At 46.9% G+C, this 21,302-nt stretch overlaps 1 pseudogene; it reads left to right on the top strand.

Annotated features, from left to right (window-relative positions):
• Positions 1 to 1,059: 1,059 nt before the first annotated feature.
• LOC134931550 (5S ribosomal RNA) lies at positions 1,060 to 1,178 on the top strand (annotated as a pseudogene).
• The last annotated feature ends 20,124 nt before the right edge of the window (positions 1,179 to 21,302 follow it).

The following is a 21,302-nucleotide window of genomic DNA, read 5'->3' as shown; positions in this document are numbered from 1 at the left end:
ACACACTCTGTGTATTTATTACATATGCTTTACTAGACAGCATGTTAATAGTCCTGTAGCATACATAGATTTTTTGGCAGATAGTGCTGATGACCACAAGCCTGCTGCTGTCCTGTGTATATTTGGCACAGACGGCAACCCTTGATGCGCATCAACTTCCATCACATCTGATTGGACCCACTGTTGCTCTGCATATAGCGTGCACAGACAATAACACATTATGTGCATTTATGAATATGCTTGATTATACAGCAAATTTTTAAATCTGTGTAGCACATCTATATATTCTTATCAGAGTTTTGATAACTGGAAGTCCACTGCCGTTCTGTATATATTCTGCACAGACCGCAATCCTTGATGCGCTTTATATTAATCTGTTGTATGTTATTCTATGTCATTTGGACCTGTGTAGCACACACACAGTTCTTTGCTACAGCACTACTGTCTAATAACTTAACATTTACAGCCCAAATCTTCTTTTCATTTATTTTTTCTTTTCATCCCTTTTCTTCTTCCCTGATTTTTCCTAAATCAATATCTGCTAAAATATCCACACCATTATGCTGTTTTTTTCCAGTGGAGGCCAGTATATTGTCTGATAATTATCCTACTCATCATGAGCCTCAGCATGTTCTTTGAATTTCTAACTTTATCCTAATATGCACGATAAATACCTATGTGATTTTCTAAATCAATGTTTAATTATTAGTAATTTCATTTCACTTCAATTTCTCACTAGTCTTTTGTGATGATATACACATTTTTTTGACAGTTCAACCCAGCTTATCTTTTATACCTCTTGCTCATACTTCATTACTGCTTCATGGACTCTCATCTGCGATTCACGGAGCACAATACCACAGAAGTGGGATTTGTTGAGCTGTGTCTAACGCAGAAAGCAGATCCATCTATTACGCTATACTGATTCATTCCTTTTCTCTCCCATATACTATTTTCATTTCCTTTTTCCTCTTCCCCGTCTCTTTCTGTCTCCCTTTTTTCCTCTTTCTTCCGTTTCCTACATAGGTGCACTCTCATTGGTGTACTATCATAAAAATTCTCTACTATCATACCACGCTGCCAATGCCCGATCTCGTCTGATCTTGGAAGCCAAACAGCGTTGGGCCGGGTCAGTACCAGGAGAGGAGACTTCCTGCGAATATCCGGTGTTGTAGAGTTGGGACCATTTCCCTTCACATGTGTTTGCGACGCCAACAGCAGTATCACCACTAATTCTCTTTTCCCCTTTCCTTTTCCTTTTTGAGGCCTACTACCATTTTTTGTGGCTTACGTCAGAAAGTCTAGCTCATTTGAATGAAGGAGACCAACCAATTTCGAATTAAGTAGCCCAAGTGGGTCTTACTTATCAAATAACTCTCATGATCACTCTTTGGTTCCATTAACACAGAAATTCTGTGCTGGTCAGGGGAATTGGGGGTAAGACGAATCAATGTCTACAACCATTCCAATTACCTAGTGTGATTAAACAGACCAGAACATTTTATTAATTCTAATTATCACATTTTTTTCTTTGATATGGATCATTTATATGGGTGTTTTCATTATAAATGTTAACATTAAAAGTTATGTTTTAAGTATCTCTCTCTACATGTTAGAGGAATTTTCCTTTCCTTTCAAGAGTGCGCCCACACAAGAGCCTTCTCTCTCTCCCTTCCCTTTAGTATATGTACTCTCTGGCTCTGGGCGCACCACCAAGCAGGACAACGTTATTTATCGAAGTAAAAAACACAGTTTTTTCTTCTTTTTTCCTATTTTGGAGTGTTTAATTGTCCAAATTTTGGTTCCACATTATTAAAACTACTAATTTTTCCAGTGCCCGATCGCCCTTTGTCTAGTTACAGTCATATAGTCCTGAGCCTGCCCTGCTCCACTTGTCCACATGTCCGTGTTTAAGTGGACATTGGGTACAACTGCATTTTTTAGGACACTGGTGAGTCTTTTTCTGAGGTCTGTGTACATTTTCGGTATCGCCTGCCTAGAGAAATGGAACCTAGATGGTATTTGGTACCGGGGACACAGTACCTCCAACAAGTCTCTAGTTGCCTCTGCAGTAATGATGGATACCGGAACCACGTTTCTCACCGCCCAGGATGCCAAGGCCTCAGTTATCCGCTTTGCAGCAGGATGACTGCTGTGATATTTCATCTTCCTCGCAAAGGACTGTTGGACAGTCAATTGCTTGGTGGAAGTAGTAAAAGTGGTCTTACGAGTACGACTTCCCCTCTGGGATGACCATCGACTCCCAGCAGCAACAACAGCAGCGCCAGCAGCAGTAGGCGTTACACGCAAGGATGCATCGGAGGAATCCCAGGCAGGAGAGGACTCGTCAGAATTGCCAGTGGCAGTGACATGGCCTGCAGGACTATTGGCATTCCTGGGGAAGGAGGAAATTGACACTGAGGGAGTTGGTGGGGTGGTTTGCGTGAGCTTGGTTACAAGAGGAAGGGATTTACTGGTCAGTGGACTGCTTCCGCTGTCGCCCAAAGTTTTTGAACTTGTCACTGACTTATGATGAATGCGCTGCAGGTGACGTATAAGGGAGGATGTTCCGAGGTGGTTAACGTCCTTACCCCTACTTATTACAGCTTGACAAAGGCAACACACGGCTTGACAAATGTTGTCCGCATTTCTGTTGAAATACTTCCACACCGAAGAGCTGATTTTTTTGGTATTTTCACCAGGCATGTCAATGGCCCTATTACTCCCACGGACAACAGGTGTCTCCCCGGGTGCCTGACTTAAACAAACCACCTCACCATCAGAATCCTCCTGGTCAATTTCCTCCCCAGCGCCAGCAACACCCATATCCTCCTCAACCTGGTGTACTTCAACACTGACATCTTCAATCTGACTATCAGGAACTGGACTGCGGGTGCTCCTTCCAGCACTTGCAGGGGGCGTGCAAATGGTGGAAGGCGCATGCTCTTCACGTCCAGTGTTGGGAAGGTCAGGCATTGCAAACGACACAATTGGACTCTCCTTGTGGATTTGTGATTTCGAAGAACGCACAGTTCTTTGCTGTGCTTTTGCCAGCTTGAGTCTTTTCATTTTTCTAGCGAGAGGCTGAGTGCTTCCATCCTCATGTGAAGCTGAACCACTAGCCATGAACATAGGCCAGGGCCTCAGCCGTTCCTTGCCACTCCGTGTGGTAAATGGCATATTGGCAAGTTTACGCTTCTTCTCTGACAATTTTATTTTAGATTTTTGAGTCCTTTTTTTTACTGATATTTGGTGTTTTGGATTTTACATGCTCTGTACTATGACATTGGGCATCGGCCTTGGCAGACGACGTTGCTGGCATTTCATCGTCTCGGCCATGACTAGTGGCAGCAGCTTCAGCACGAGGTGGAAGTCGATCTTGATCTTTCCCTATTTTTGGAACCTCAACATTTTTGTTCTCCATATTTTAATAGGCACAACTAAAAGGCACCTCAGGTAAACAATGGAGATGGATGGATACTAGTATACTTATGGATGGACGAGCGACTGCCGACACAGAGGTAGCTACAGCCGTGGACTACCGTACTGCGTCTGCTGCTAATATAGACTGGATGATAATGATATAAAAAATATATATATATCACTACTGCAGCCGGACAGGTATATATTATATAATGACGGACCTGCTGGACACTGTCAGCAGCACTGCAGACTCCTAAAGTAAGCTACTAGTAGTATCAAGAAGATAGAAAAAAAAAAAAACACCACAGGTAGGTGGTATACAATTATGGATGGACGAGCGACTGCCGACACAGAGGTAGCTACAGCCGTGGACTACCCTACTGCGTCTGCTGCTAATATAGACTGGATGATAATGATATAAAAAATATATATATATCACTACTGCAGCCGGACAGGTATATATTATATAATGACGGACCTGCTGGACACTGTCAGCAGCACTGCAGACTCCTAAAGTAAGCTACTAGTAGTATCAAGAAGATAGAAAAAAAACAAACACCACAGGTAGGTGGTATACAATTATGGATGGACGAGCGACTGCCGACACAGAGGTAGCTACAGCCGTGGACTACCGTACTGCGTCTGCTGCTAATATAGACTGGATGATAATGATATAAAAAATATATATATATCACTACTGCAGCCGGACAGGTATATATTATATAATGACGGACCTGCTGGACACTGTCAGCAGCACTGCAGACTCCTAAAGTAAGCTACTAGTAGTATCAAGAAGATAGAAAGAAAAAAAAACACCACAGGTAGGTGGTATACAATTATGGATGGACGAGCGACTGCCGACACAGAGGTAGCTACAGCCGTGGACTACCGTACTGCGTCTGCTGCTAATATAGACTGGATGATAATGATATAAAATATATATATATATATATATCACTACTGCAGCCGACAGGTATATATTATATAATGACGGACCTGCTGGACACTGTCAGCAGCACTGCAGACTCCTAAAGTAAGCTATTAGTAGTATCAAGAAGATAGAAGAAAAAAAAAACACCACAGGTAGGTGGTATACAATTATGGATGGACGAGCGACTGCCGACACAGAGGTAGCTACAGCCGTGGACTACCGTACTGCGTCTGCTGCTAATATAGACTGGATGATAATGATATAAAAAATATATATATATCACTACTGCAGCCGGACAGGTATATATTATATAATGACGGACCTGCTGGACACTGTCAGCAGCACTGCAGACTCCTAAAGTAAGCTACTAGTAGTATCAAAAAGATAGAAAAAAAAAACACCACAGGTAGGTGGTATACAATTATGGATGGACGAGCGACTGCCGACACAGAGGTAGCTACAGCCGTGGACTACCGTACTGCGTCTGCTGCTAATATAGACTGGATGATAATGATATAAAAAATATATATATATCACTACTGCAGCCGGACAGGTATATATTATATAATGACGGACCTGCTGGACACTGTCAGCAGCACTGCAGACTCCTAAAGTAAGCTACTAGTAGTATAAAGAAGATAGAAAAAAAAAAAACACCACAGGTAGGTGGTATACAATTATGGATGGACGAGCGACTGCCGACACAGAGGTAGCTACAGCCGTGGACTACCGTACTGCGTCTGCTGCTAATATAGACTGAATGATAATGATATAAAAAATATATATATATATCACTACTGCAGCCGGACAGGTATATATTATATAATTATATGTAATAGAAAAGAGAGAGACCCTGTGGCGCAGATGTGGTAAATATTACAATACAGTCCCTTTTTGTTTCCCTTGCTAGGGATAGAAGATTTCTTCCAGGAATGTCGTCCTCCTCTCCAGGGGTTCACTCCAGATAATAGCCTCAAATAGGAGAAAAATATTCTTAGTGTAACACTGTGGGGTCTAAGTGGAACACACTTTAAACTTTATGATGTTGCACTCACATTTTATGATAAATAAACATGCCCATCATCCTCCAAATGTCTTCCTCCTTCACCACAACGTATATGGCTCAAAATAAAGAAAAATATTTAGTGCAACACTGTATGTTTGAAGGCTAAAAAATGGGTTTATTACAGGATTACACTCACATTTATTAAAATCAACAAAAGCATATAGAACCTCCTCAAAATAGGGTAAGATGATTCTCACGACAGGTAGATTCGGAACCAGCCGGTCCAACCGCCAAAAGGTATCACCGTCCCCGAGATGTTCCCAGAGGTAAGTCCAAAGTCCAGAATACAGAATCCACCTGCTTTACGCGTTTCGGACTCAAAAGTCCTTCATCAGAAGCATGGTGGACTAACAGACTGAATGGGTTTTTATACCCAAGGAAACATAATTAGGACCACCCCCACCCCACCTGAGAATGGGCGCCTAGATTCAAAACAACCAATGATGGAAGAGAACAGAGCCGTTCTTCACATTGCGTGACTTCCGATTACCGGAAGAGTGCGTTCCACCGCGTTCCAGTTGTACATCTACGTCACATCCGCTCACTTCCGGTAATACCCGGAAGTGAAGCTTGCGTTCCACCGCGTTCCATTGCGGCGCTTCTTAGGGCTTCCTTCTTCACGTTCCCTTTAGTCTGACTCGGAAGCATAGCGGTGAGGGTTGCCATAGCAACGTAGGTTACCATAGCAACGTAGTTGGCATTTACTGGCGGCTCATACTCTCATGGGGTGAAAGTGGTCAATGGAAACACATGATCTATAAAAAAATTAAAAAAATTACAAAGGCATGATTAATTATACAATAGAGAGATTAATTGAAAAATACTGGAAGCTAGAGGAAATGCTTAAGCTCAAAGTCTCCATTTAAACCTCTGGGGACCAAAGATTTCAATAAATAGATCCACTTCATTTCAGCTTTGGAGAGTGGATCTATTTATTGAAATCTTTGGTCCCAAGAGGTTTAAATGGAGACTTTGAGCTTAAGCATTTCCTCTAGCTTCCAGTATTTTTCAATTAATCTCTCTATTAATCATGCCTTTGTAATTTTTTTATAGATCATGTGTTTCCATTGACCACTTTCACCCCATGAGAGTATGATCCGCCAGTAAATGCCAACTACGTTGCTATGGTAACCTACGTTGCTATGGCAACCCTCACCGCTATGCTTCCGAGTCAGACTAAAGGGAACGTGAAGAAGGAAGCCCTAAGAAGCGCCGCAATGGAACGCGGTGGAACGCAAGCTTCACTTCCGGGTATTACCGGAAGTGAGCGGATGTGACGTAGATGTACAACTGGAACGCGGTGGAACGCACTCTTCCGGTAATCGGAAGTCACGCAATGTGAAGAACGGCTCTGTTCTCTTCCATCATTGGTTGTTTTGAATCTAGGCGCCCATTCTCAGGTGGGGTGGGGGTGGTCCTAATTATGTTTCCTTGGGTATAAAAACCCATTCAGTCTGTTAGTCCACCATGCTTCTGATGAAGGACTTTTGAGTCCGAAACGCGTAAAGCAGGTGGATTCTGTATTCTGGACTTTGGACTTACCTCTGGGAACATCTCGGGGACGGTGATACCTTTTGGCGGTTGGACCGGCTGGTTCCGAATCTACCTGTCGTGAGAATCATCTTACCCTATTTTGAGGAGGTTCTATATGCTTTTGTTGATTTTAATAAATGTGAGTGTAATCCTGTAATAAACCCATTTTTTAGCCTTCAAACATACAGTGTTGCACTAAATATTTTTCTTTATTTTGAGCCATATACGTTGTGGTGAAGGAGGAACAGACATTTGGAGGATGATGGGCATGTTTATTTATCATAAAATGTGAGTGCAACATCATAAAGTTTAAAGTGTGTTCCACTTAGACCCCACAGTGTTACACTAAGAATATTTTTCTCCTATTTGAGGCTATTATCTGGAGTGAACCCCTGGAGAGGAGGACGACATTCCTGGAAGAAATCTTCTATCCCTAGCAAGGGAAACAAAAAGGGACTGTATTGTAATATTTACCACATCTGCGCCACAGGGTCTCTCTCTTTTCTATTACATGTATTGGTTATGGTGTGGTGAGCCATTTTTGAGCTGACCTGGGCTGCACTTGTGGTGTTTGCGCATTGACTTATTTGGTGTTTTCTTTCCTTATATATTATATAATTAATGACGGACCTACTGGACACTGTCAGCAGAATGCGTTTATAGAATAAAAACACCACATGACGAGTGTTTAACTTTTTCAGGCAGACAATCACAATATACTGGTGGTCAGACAGTGGTCACTGGTCAGTCACACTGGCAGTGGCACTCTGGCAGCAAAAGTGTGCACTGTTAAATAATATGTACTCCTGCTACTGCTCCCCAGTCTCCCCCACAATTAAGCTGTGTGAGCACTGAGCACTCAGCACAGTCAGATATACATAGATGATGCAGCACACTGAGGCTGAGCACAGATATGGTATACTGTTACTGTGTCACTGTGTATCGTTTTTTTTCAGGCAGAGAACGGATTATATTAAATAATAATATAATAAAACAGCACTGGTGGTCACTGGTCAGTCACTAGTAAACTCTGCACTCTCTGAGTACTCCTAAGCTCCAGTAAATCAAGTGTCTCACTCTCACTCTCTCTCTTCTAATCTAAATGGAGAGGACGCCAGCCACGTCCTCTCCCTATGAATCTCAATGCACGTGTGAAAATGGCGGCGACGCGCGGCTCCTTATATAGAATCCGAGTCTCGCAATAGAATCCGAGCCTCGCGAGAATCCGACAGCGGGATGATGACGTTCGGGCGCGCTCAGGTTAGCCGAGCAAGGCGGGAAGATCCGAGTCTGCCTCAGATCCGTGTAAAAAGGCTGAAGTTCGGGGGGGTTCGGATTCCGAGGAACCGAACCCGCTCATCACTAGTGAAAACATGGGGCCCCTTTCAGTTCAAGGTCGGGTGTCCGTTTTTTTATTTTGACAAGTACGTGGATTACAAATGGATTACAAGCAGAAGATCCTTCTACCCTGGATTTTGTGAGTATAATTTTTTCAACAGGTACACCATGGATTCTACATGGAGAAGAGGACCGACCCTCGTGTGAACATAAGGTAAGTATGTGTATATGGTGGTGTGGATGTATGTATTAAAGTTATACTTTCAAGGTGTGTGTCTTATGTCTTTATTGGGGTATTTTTTTAGTAGTAGTACTACAGGTACCAGCGGGCCCGGTTTTCCGCCGCATGCTGGTACTTGTGGTTCTCCAAGTACCAGCTTGCGGGGGAGGCTTGCTGGGACTTGTAGTACTGCTACTAAAAACAATATTCAACACTTTCAACAAAGGCTATCAGCCCCCCATCCGCAGCCCTTGGATGGGGGGGACAGCCTCGGGCTTCACCCCTGGCCCTTGGGTGGCTGGAGGGGGGGACCCCTTGATTTAAGGGGTTCCCACTCCTCCAGGGTACCCCGGCCAGGGGTGACTAGTTGGGTATTTAATGCCACGGCCGCAGGGCGCTGTATAAAAGTGACCCCCGGCTGTGGCATTATCTGTCCAGCTAGTGGAGCCCGGTGCTGGTTTCAAAAATACGGGGGACCCCTACGCTTTTTGTCCCCTGTATTTTTGGAACCAGGACCAGGCGCAGAGCCCGGTGCTGGTTGCTTAAATATGGGGGAACCCTTGTCAATTTTTTCCCCATATTTTTGCAACCAGGACCGGCTCAAAGAGCCCGAGGCTGGTTTGACTTAGGAGGGGGGACCCCACGCATTTTTTTTTAACAAATTCAAACATTTCCCACCCCTTCCCACTGAAAAACATGCACGGATCTCATGGATCCGTGCATGCCTATCCAATCACGGTAAAAAAAAGCAGGTCTGTTTTTTTTTAGCACTTTTTCACGAATTGTATTTCAGCACGGCAGTGTTTGGCTATTGTCGGCAGTGTTTGTGATTTGCACTTTTTAGTAAATTCCCGATTTCTACCAAATTGCAGGCGTATTTCACCGATGGTGTATTGATTCGTGATTTTTTCCTAGGACTTCCAAAATATTACGAATGCCCTCATCACTGCCGTGATTTTTGCTTAGTAAATTACCGAGATGACACTTTGAAGAAAAAACGGCATCTCGGTCAAAATCGGGAGCTTAGTAAATATACCCCAGGGAGTGGGTGTGCAGATGCAAGGAGTAGGCGTGCAGATGCAAGGATGCAGGGAGTGGGCATGCAGATGCAAGGAGTAGGCATGCAAATTCTGGGAGTGGGCATGCATATGCAGGGAGTGGGCGTGCAGAGGCAGGGATAAAGGGAGTGGGCGTGCAGATGCAGGGAGTGGGAGTGCAGAGGCAGGGATAAAGGGAGTGGGCGTGCAGATGCAGGGAGTGGGAGTGCAGAGGCAGGGATAAAGGGAGTGAGCGTGCATATGCAGGGAGTGGGAGTGCAGATGCAGGGAGTGGGAGTGCAGATGCAGGGAGTGGGAGTGCAGATGCAGGGATACAGGGAGTGGGCGTGCAGATACAGGGAGTGGGCATGCAGATGCAGGGAGTGGGAGTGCAGATGCAGGGATACAGGGAGTGCAGATGCAGGGATATAGGTTGTGGGCGTGCAGATGCAGGGAGTGGGAGTGCAGATGCATGGAATGGGAGTGCAGATGCAAGGAGTAGGTGTGCAAATTCTGGGAGTTGGCATGCATATGCAGGGATGCAGGGAGTGGGCGTGCAGATGCAGGGAGTGGGAGTGCAGAGGCAGGGATAAAGGGAGTGGGCGTGCAGATGCAGGGAGTGGGCATGCAGATGCAGTGAGTGGGCGTGCAGATGCAGGGAGGCATGGAGTAGACGTGTAGATGCAGAGAGGCAGGGAGTGAGCGTGCAGATGCAGGGAGTGGGAGTGCAGATGCAGGGAGTGGGAGTGCAGATGCAGGGATACAGGGAGTGGGCGTGCAGATACAGGGAGTGGGCATGCAGATGCAGGGAGTGGGAGTGCAGATGCAGGGATACAGGGAGTGCAGATGCAGGGATATAGGTTGTGGGCGTGCAGATGCAGGGAGTGGGAGTGCAGATGCATGGAGTGGGAGTGCAGATGCATGGAATGGGTGTGCAGATGCATGGAGTGGGAGTGCAGATACAGAGGGGTAAATTTACTAAGATTCGTATTTTCCCGTTTGAGGTCAAAGTTCAATCACGAATGACATCGCAAGTGTAAATTTGCAACTTTTTGAATTTATTACGACTAATTTACTAAGCTGCCGTATTCTGCATTTTCGGTTTTTCCGATGTCGATGTCATTCGTTTTTTTAGGCAGTGTTTTACGTGAGTGACTTGTAAAACACCACCGACTTTAATACAATGAATCTCGGCCGGATCTGAGAGATCCGTGCTGGGCTTCATTGTGCACCTTGTAAAAAAAATGTATAAACTTAAAAAAAAAATTGCAAATTCTGGGAGTGGGCATGCATATGCAGGGATGCAGGGAGTGGGCGTGCAGATGCAGGGAGTGGGAGTGCAGAGGCAGGGATAAAGGAAGTGGGCGTGCAGATGCAGGGAGTGGGCATGCAGATGCAGTAAGTGGGCGTGCAGATGCAGGGAGGCATGGAGTAGACGTGTAGATGCAGAGAGGCAGGGAGTGAGCGTGCAGATGCAGGGAGTGAGCGTGCAGATGCAGGGAGTGGGAGTGCAGATGCAGGGAGTGGGAGTGCAGATGCAGGGAGTGGGAGTGCAGATGCAGGGATACAGGGAGTGGGCGTGCAGATGCAAGGATGCAGGGAGTGGGCATGCAGATGCAAGGAGTAGGCATGCAAATTCTGGGAGTGGGCATGCATATGCAGGGATGCAGGGAGTGGGAGTGCAGAGGCAGGGATAAAGGGAGTGGGCGTGCAGATGCAGGGAGTGGGCATGCAGATGCAGTAAGTGGGCGTGCAGATGCAGGGAGGCATGGAGTAGACGTGTAGATGCAGAGAGGCAGGGAGTGAGCGTGCAGATGCAGGGAGTGAGCGTGCAGATGCAGGGAGTGGGAGTGCAGATGCAGGGAGTGAGCGTGCAGATGCAGGGAGTGGGAGTGCAGATGCAGGGAGTGGGAGTGCAGATGCAGGGAGTGGGAGTGCAGATGCAGGGATACAGGGAGTGGGCGTGTAGATACAGGGAGTGGGCATGCAGATGCAGGGAGTGGGAGTGCAGATGCAGGGATACAGGGAGTGCAGATGCAGGGATATAGGTTGTGGGCGTGCAGATACAGGGAGTGGGAGTGCAGATACAGGGAGTGGGTGTGCAGATGCAAGGAGTAGGCGTGCAGATGCAAGGATGCAGGGAGTGGGCATGCAGATGCAAGGAGTAGGCATGCAAATTCTGGGAGTGGGCATGCATATGCAGGGATGCAGGGAGTGGGCGTGCAGATGCAGGGAGTGGGAGTGCAGAGGCAGGGATAAAGGGTGTGGGCGTGCAGATACAGGGAGTGGGCATGCAGATGCAGGGAGTGGGAGTGCAGATGCAGTGAGTAGGCGTGCAGATGCAGGGATACAGGGAGTGCAGATGCAGGGATATAGGTTGTGGGCGTGCAGATACAGGGAGTGGGAGTGCAGATGCATGGAGTGGGAGTGCAGATACAGGGAGTGGGAGTGCAGATACAGGGAGTGGGTGTGCAGATGCAAGGAGTAGGCGTGCAGATGCAAGGATGCAGGGAGTGGGCGTGCAGATGCAGGGAGTGGGAGTGCAGAGGCAGGGATAAAGGGAGTGGGCGTGCAGATGCATGGAGTAGACGTGTAGATGCAGAGAGGCAGGGAGTGAGCGTGCAGATGCAGGAAGTGGGAGTGCAGATGCAGGGAGTGGGAGTGCAGATGCAGGGAGTGGGAGTGCAGATGCAGGGATACAGGGAGTGGGCGTGCAGATACAGGGAGTGGGCATGCAGATTCAGGGAGTGGGCGTGCAGATGCATGGATGTAGGGAGTGGGCGTGCAGATGCAGGGATGCAGAGAGTGGATGTGCAGATGCAAGGAGTGAGCGTGCAGATGCAGGGATTGGGCGTGGAGATGCTGGGATGCAGGGAGTGGACGTGCAAATGCAGGGAGTGGGTGTGCAGATGCAGGGATACAGGGAGTGGGCATGCAGATTCAGGGATATAGGGAGTGGGCATGCAGATGCAGGGAGTGGGCGTGCAGAAGCAGGGATGCAGAGAGTGGATGTGCAGATCCCATGGATTCAGGGAGTGAGCGTGCAGATGCAGGGATTGGGCGTGGAGATGCAGGGAGTGAGCGTGCAGATGCAGGGATGCAGAGAGTGGATGTGCAGATGCAAGTAGTGAGCGTGCACATGCAGGAATGCAGGGAGTGAGCGTGCAGATGCAGGGATGCAGAGAGTGGATGTGCAGATGCAAGTAGTGAGCGTGCAGATGCAGGGAGTGAGCGTGCAGATGCAGGGATGCAGAGAGTGGATGTGCAGATGCAAGTAGTGAGCGTGCAGATGCAGGGATTGGGCGTGCAGATGCAGGGATGCAGAGAGTGGATGTGCAGATGCAAGTAGTGAGCGTGCAGATGCAGGGAGTGAGCGTGCAGATGCAGGAATGCAGGGAGTGGATGTGCAGATGCAAGTAGTGAGCGTGCAGATGCAGGGAGTGGGTGAAGAATCATGGCAAACAAGTTTAGACTATAAGCTCCTTGAGCAGCGTCCTCTTCCCTCCTGTTCTCATTACTAACTTCTCTTTCACACCAGTACACTCTACACCAGGGGCATAGCCAGAACTTTGTGTGCCCCATAGTAACATTTTGAAGAGGCCCCTGTCCCAATGCTTCTAGAGAGACACCTCTCTACAGCAGTTGTTACATTTATTCCCCATAATAGTGCCCTAGGTCATTTTCTGAACTATAGTAGTGACTTAGTTTACATTATATCACATTGTAGGGAACATTATCCAACACAGTACCCACACGTCACATTATTACATACAGTATCCCCAGTTCATATTAAGCAACATTACACTGCCCCTAGTTCATATTTTGTAACATTGTAATTAGAGATGAGCGCCTGAAATTTTTCGGGTTTTGTGTTTTGGTTTTGGGTTCGGTTCCGCGGCCGTGTTTTGGGTTCGAACGCGTTTTGGCAAAACCTCACCGAATTATTTTTGTCGGATTCGGGTGTGTTTTGGATTCGGGTGTTTTTTTCCAAAAACACTAAAAAACAGCTTAAATCATAGAATTTGGGGGTCATTTTGATCCCAAAGTATTATTAACCTCAAAAACCATAATTTACACTCATTTTCAGTCTATTCTGAATACCTCACACCTCACAATATTATTTTTAGTCCTAAAATTTGCACCGAGGTCGCTGTGTGAGTAAGATAAGCGACCCTAGTGGCCGACACAAACACCGGGCCCATCTAGGAGTGGCACTGCAGTGTCACGCAGGATGGCCCTTCCAAAAAAACCTCCCCAAACAGCACATGACGCAAAGAAAAAAAGAGGCGCAATGAGGTAGCTGACTGTGTGAGTAAGATTAGCGACCCTAGTGGCCGACACAAACACCGGGCACATCTAGGAGTGGCACTGCAGTGTCACGCAGGATGTCCCTTCCAAAAAACCCTCCCCAAACAGCACATGACGCAAAGAAAAAAAGAGGCGCAATGAGGTAGCTGTGTGAGTAAGATTAGCGACCCTAGTGGCCGACACAAACACCGGGCACATCTAGGAGTGGCACTGCAGTGTCACGCAGGATGTCCCTTCCAAAAAACCCTCCCCAAACAGCACATGACGCAAAGAAAAAAAGAGGCGCAATGAGGTAGCTGTGTGAGTAAGATTAGCGACCCTAGTGGCCGACACAAACACCGGGCCCATCTAGGAGTGGCACTGCAGTGTCATGCAGGATGTCCCTTCCAAAAAACCCTCCCCAATCAGCACATGATGCAAAGAAAAAGAAAAGAAAAAAGAGGTGCAAGATGGAATTATCCTTGGGCCCTCCCACCCACCCTTATGTTGTATAAACAAAACAGGACATGCACACTTTAACCAACCCATCATTTCAGTGACAGGGTCTGCCACACGACTGTGACTGATATGACGGGTTGGTTTGGACCCCCCCAAAAAAGAAGCAATTAATCTCTCCTTGCACAAACTGGCTCTACAGAGGCAAGATGTCCACCTCATCTTCACCCTCCGATATATCACCGTGTACATCCCCCTCCTCACAGATTATCAATTCGTCCCCACTGGAATCCACCATCTCAGCTCCCTGTGTACTTTGTGGAGGCAATTGCTGCTGGTCAATGTCTCCGCGGAGGAATTGATTATAATTCATTTTAATGAACATCATCTTCTCCACATTTTCTGGATGTAACCTCGTACGCCGATTGCTGACAAGGTGAGCGGCGGCACTAAACACTCTTTCGGAGTACACACTTGTGGGAGGGCAACTTAGGTAGAATAAAGCCAGTTTGTGCAAGGGCCTCCAAATTGCCTCTTTTTCCTGCCAGTATAAGTACGGACTGTGTGACGTGCCTACTTGGATGCGGTCACTCATATAATCCTCCACCATTCTATCAATGTTGAGAGAATCATATGCAGTGACAGTAGACGACATGTCCGTAATCGTTGTCAGGTCCTTCAGTCCGGACCAGATGTCAGCATCAGCAGTCGCTCCAGACTGCCCTGCATCACCGCCAGCGGGTGGGCTCGGAATTCTGAGCCTTTTCCTCGCACCCCCAGTTGCGGGAGAATGTGAAGGAGGAGATGTTGACAGGTCGCGTTCCGCTTGACTTGACAATTTTGTCACCAGCAGGTCTTTCAACCCCAGCAGACCTGTGTCTGCCGGAAAGAGAGATCCAAGGTAGGCTTTAAATCTAGGATCGAGCACGGTGGCCAAAATGTAGTGCTCTGATTTCAACAGATTGACCACCCGTGAATCCTTGTTAAGCGAATTAAGGGCTGCATCCACAAGTCCCACATGCCTAGCGGAATCGCTCCGTGTTAGCTCCTCCTTCAATGCCTCCAGCTTCTTCTGCAAAAGCCTGATGAGGGGAATGACCTGACTCAGGCTGGCAGTGTCTGAACTGACTTCACGTGTGGCAAGTTCAAAGGGCATCAGAACCTTGCACAACGTTGAAATCATTCTCCACTGCACTTGAGACAGGTGCATTCCACCTACTATATCGTGCTCAATTGTATAGGCTTGAATGGCCTTTTGCTGCTCCTCCAACCTCTGAAGCATATAGAGGGTTGAATTCCACCTCGTTACCACTTCTTGCTTCAGATGATGGCAGGGCAGGTTCAGTAGTTTTTGGTGGTGCTCCAGTTTTCTGTACGTGGTGCCTGTACGCCGAAAGTGTCCCGCAATTCTTCTGGCCACCGACAGCATCTCTTGCACGCCCCTGTCGTTTTTTAAAAAATTCTGCACCACCAAATTCAAGGTATGTGCAAAACATGGGACGTGCTGGAATTGGCCCAGATTTAATGCACACACAATATTGCTGGCGTTGTCCGATGCCACAAATCCACAGGAGAGTCCAATTGGGGTAAGCCATTCCGCGATGATCTTCCTCAGTTGCCGTAAGAGGTTTTCAGCTGTGTGCGTATTCTGGAAAGCGGTGATACAAAGCGTAGCCTGCCTAGGAAAGAGTTGGCGTTTGCGAGATGCTGCTACTGGTGCCGCCGCTGCTGTTCTTGCGGCGGGAGTCCATACATCTACCCAGTGGGCTGTCACAGTCATATAGTCCTGACCCTGCCCTGCTCCACTTGTCCACATGTCCGTGGTTAAGTGGACATTGGGTACAGCTGCATTTTGTAGGACACTGGTGACTCTTTTTCTGAGGTCTGTGTACATTTTCGGTATCGCCTGCCTAGAGAAATGGAACCTAGATGGTATTTGGTACCGGGGACACAGTACCTCCAACAAGTCTCTAGTTGGCTCTGCAGTAATGATGGATACCGGAACCACGTTTCTCACCACCCAGGATGCCAAGGCCTCAGTTATCCGCTTTGCAGTAGGATGACTGCTGTGATATTTCATCTTCCTCGCAAAGGACTGTTGAACAGTCAATTGCTTACTGGAAGTAGTACAAGTGGGCTTACGACTTCCCCTCTGGGATGACCATCGACTCCCAGCGGCAACAACAGCAGCGCCAGCAGCAGTAGGCGTTACACGCAAGGATGCATCGGAGGAATCCCAGGCAGGAGAGGACTCGTCAGACTTGCCAGTGACATGGCCTGCAGGACTATTGGCATTCCTGGGGAAGGAGGAAATTGACACTGAGGGAGTTGGTGGGGTGGTTTGCGTGAGCTTGGTTACAAGAGGAAGGGATTTACTGGTCAGTGGACTGCTTCCGCTGTCACCCAAAGTTTTTGAACTTGTCACTGACTTATTATGAATGCGCTGCAGGTGACGTATAAGGGAGGATGTTCCGAGGTGGTTAACGTCCTTACCCCTACTTATTACAGCTTGACAAAGGGAACACACGGCTTGACACCTGTTGTCCGCATTTCTGGTGAAATACCTCCACACCGAAGAGCTGATTTTTTTGGTATTTTCACCTGGCATGTCAACGGCCATATTCCTCCCACGGACAACAGGTGTCTCCCCGGGTGCCTGACTTAAACAAACCACCTCACCATCAGAATCCTCCTGGTCAATTTCCTCCCCAGCGCCAGCAACACCCATATCCTCTTCATCCTGGTGTACTTCAACACTGACATCTTCAATCTGACTATCAGGAACTGGACTGCGGGTGCTCCTTCCAGCACTTGCAGGGGGCGTGCAAATGGTGGAAGGCGCATGCTCTTCACGTCCAGTGTTGGGAAGGTCAGGCATCGCAACCGACACAATTGGACTCTCCTTGTGGATTTGGGATTTCAAAGAACGCACAGTTCTTTGCGGTGCTTTTGCCAGCTTGAGTCTTTTCAGTTTTCTAGCGAGAGGCTGAGTGCTTCCATCCTCATGTGAAGCTGAACCACTAGCCATGAACATAGGCCAGGGCCTCAGCCGTTCCTTGCCACTCCGTGTGGTAAATGGCATATTGGCAAGTTTACGCTTCTCCTCCGACAATTTTATTTTAGGTTTTGGAGTCCTTTTTTTTCTGATATTTGGTGTTTTGGATTTGACATGCTCTGTACTATGACTTTGGGCATCGGCCTTGGCAGACGACGTTGCTGGCATTTCATCGTCTCGGCCATGACTAGTGGCAGCAGCTTCAGCACGAGGTGGAAGTGGACTTGATCTTTCCCTAATTTTGGAACCTCAACTTTTTTGTTCTCCATATTTTATAGGCAGAACTAAAAGGCACCTCAGGTAAACAATGGAGATGGATGGATTGGATACTAGTATACAATTATGGACGGACTGCCACGGTTAGGTGGTATAAAAAAACCACGGTTAGGTGGTATATAATACAATTATGGATGGACGGACTGCCTGCCGAGTGCCGACACAGAGGTAGCCACAGCCGTGAACTACCGCACTGTACACTGGTTGATAAAGAGATAGTAGTATACTCGTAACAACTAGTATGACGACGGTATAAAGAATGAAAAAAAAACCACGGTTAGGTGGTATATATTATAATACAATTATGGTTGGACGGACTGCCTGCCGAGTGCCGACACAGAGGTAGCCACAGCCGTGAACTACCGCACTGTACACTGGTTGATAAAGAGATAGTAGTATACTCGTAACAACTAGTATGACGACGGTATAAAGAATGAAAAAAAACCACGGTTAGGTGGTATATATTATAATACAATTATGGTTGGACGGACTGCCTGCCGAGTGCCGACACAGAGGTAGCCACAGCCGTGAACTACCGCACTGTACACTGGTTGATAAAGAGATAGTAGTATACTCGTAACAACTAGTATGACGACGGTATAAAGAATGAAAAAAAAACCACGGTTAGGTGGTATATATTATAATACAATTATGGATGGACGGACTGCCTGCCGAGTGCCGACACAGAGGTAGCCACAGCCGTGAACTACCGCACTGTACACTGGTTGATAAAGAGATAGTAGTATACTCGTAACAACTAGTATGACGACGGTATAAAGAATGAAAAAAAAACCACGGTTAGGTGGTATATATTATAATACAATTATGGTTGGACGGACTGCCTGCCGAGTGCCGACACAGAGGTAGCCACAGCCGTGAACTACCGCACTGTACACTGGTTGATAAAGAGATAGTAGTATACTCGTAACAACTAGTATGACGACGGTATAAAGAATGAAAAAAAAACCACGGTTAGGTGGTATATAATACAATTATGGTTGGACGGACTGCCTGCCGAGTGCCGACACAGAGGTAGCCACAGCCGTGAACTACCGCACTGTACACTGGTTGATAAAGAGATAGTAGTATACTCGTAACAACTAGTATGACGACGGTATAAAGAATGAAAAAAAAACCACGGTTAGGTGGTATATATTATAATACAATTATGGTTGGACGGACTGCCTGCCGAGTGCCGACACAGAGGTAGCCACAGCCGTGAACTACCGCACTGTACACTGGTTGATAAAGAGATAGTAGTATACTCGTAACAACTAGTATGACGACGGTATAAAGAATGAAAAAAAAACCACGGTTAGGTGGTATATATTATAATACAATTATGGATGGACGGACTGCCTGCCGAGTGCCGACACAGAGGTAGCCACAGCCGTGAACTACCGCACTGTACACTGGTTGATAAAGAGATAGTAGTATACTCGTAACAACTAGTATGACGACGGTATAAAGAATGAAAAAAAAACCACGGTTAGGTGGTATATAATACAATTATGGTTGGACGGACTGCCTGCCGAGTGCCGACACAGAGGTAGCCACAGCCGTGAACTACCGCACTGTACACTGGTTGATAAAGAGATAGTAGTATACTCGTAACAACTAGTATGACGACGGTATAAAGAATGAAAAAAAAACCACGGTTAGGTGGTATATATTATAATACAATTATGGATGGACGGACTGCCTGCCGAGTGCCGACACAGAGGTAGCCACAGCCGTGAACTACCGCACTGTACTGTGTCTGCTGCTAATATAGACTGGTTGATAAAGAGATAGTATACAATACTACTAATATACTGGTGGTCAGGCACTGGTCACCACTAGTCACACTGGCAGTGGCACTCCTGCAGCAAAAGTGTGCACTGTTTAATTTTAATATATTATTTATCATGTACTCCTGGCTCCTGCTATAACAACCTGCAGTGCTCCCCAGTCTCCCCCACAATTATAAGCTTTATATACAATACATTGATGTGCAGCACACTGGGCTGAGCAGTGCACACAGACTGAGTCACTGTGTGACTGTGTATCGTTTTTTTCAGGCAGAGAACGGATATATTAAATAAAACAAACAACTGCACTGTCTCTGGTGGTCACTGGTCACTGTGGTCGTCAGTCACTAAACTCTGTCTGCACTCTCTTCTAATCTACAGTATCACAGCAATCTCTCTCTCTCTCTCTCTTCTAAATCTAATCTAAATGGAGAGGACGCCAGCCACGTCCTCTCCCTATCAATCTCAATGCACGTGTGAAAATGGCGGCGACGCGCGGCTCCTTATATAGAATCCGAGTCTCGCGAGAATCCGACAGCGTCATGATGACGTTCGGGCGCGCTCGGGTTAACCGAGCAAGGCGGGAAGATCCGAGTCGCTCGGACCCGTGAAAAAAAAAGTGAAGTTCGTGCGGGTTCGGATTCAAAGAAACCGAACCCGCTCATCTCTAATTGTAATGCCCTCCAGTCAATTTTATACCACATTACAATGAGCAGGTCCAGGGATAAAAATAGATATATTGCAGGCCCCAAGTTTGTAAGGGTCCCTATATACCCCCTTAATGATAAAAAAATATATATAACGCAATGGTGAAAAATGTATATAACACATGTAGCTGTGACAGGGAAGGTGGCCCTTGCAGCTCTGGGCCCCATAAAAGCTGCACTCCCTGTACCTACTGAATGGTAGCTACACTTATGTATATAACACATGTAACTGTGACAGGGAAGGTGGCCTCTCTCAGCACTGGCCCCATAGCAGCTGCACTCCCTGCACATGCGGTAGCTACGCCCTTGATTATATAGCACATGTAACTATAACTGGTAAGGTGGCCCCTCTCAGCTCTGGGCCCCATAGCAGCTGCACTCCCTGCACCTATGGCAGCTACACCCTTTCTCTACACCTCCTCCTTGTGCTCTCTACCCCCGGAATACACTCTTTCATTATTTTCATTTCTTCATCTGACCTAGAACCATTATCTACACTGTCGCTAATAGGTGCATATTTCATCGGGATCAGTACGAAATCCCGCTGGACGGGATCCCGGCAGTCGAAATACCAACACTGGAATCCCGACCAGCAGAATCCCGACAGGGGTGGCGAGCGGAACGCAGCCCCTTGTGTGCTCGCTGCGCTCGCTACGCTCGGCACACTATTTTATTCTCCATCTATGGGTGTCGTGGACACAGTGCCAGATTAAGGTCCACATGGGCCTGGAGCTGACATTTATGAAGGGCCTATTGTGTGGCCCGGAGGGAGGTGTGACCAGCGTTGCGGTGGTGTAACCAGTGATGTGATATGCAGAGCCGGCCCTAGGCATATGCAAACTAGGCAATTGCCTAGGGCATTTGGTATGCCTAGGGGCACAATCAGCTTCTGCTGATTATAATGATATGCAGCATGCCTATATTCTGTGTGTAAATGCAGCTGTATCTGCATACGAAATGCTACGTTACAGTGTATTCCTGGAAATCACTGTAACGTACCATTCCATATGCAGATACAGCCATAGTCGCACACAGAAAATAGGATGCCACATATTATTTTAATCAGCAGAGGCTGCTTGTGCATCCTAGCCACAAAGTAATGCAAATAAGATGCATTTTAATAAAAAAAAGGTGCCTGACGTTAGCAGAGCAGCCAGCTGACTCCTGCTGCATGGTGTATTGA

The sequence above is a fragment of the Pseudophryne corroboree genome, chromosome 5 (genome assembly GCF_028390025.1).
Source record: "Pseudophryne corroboree isolate aPseCor3 chromosome 5, aPseCor3.hap2, whole genome shotgun sequence".
Taxonomy (NCBI): Eukaryota; Metazoa; Chordata; class Amphibia; order Anura; family Myobatrachidae; genus Pseudophryne; species Pseudophryne corroboree.
The sequence above is the reverse complement of the archived record's forward strand: the minus strand, read 5'-3'. Positions and strand labels throughout refer to the sequence as shown.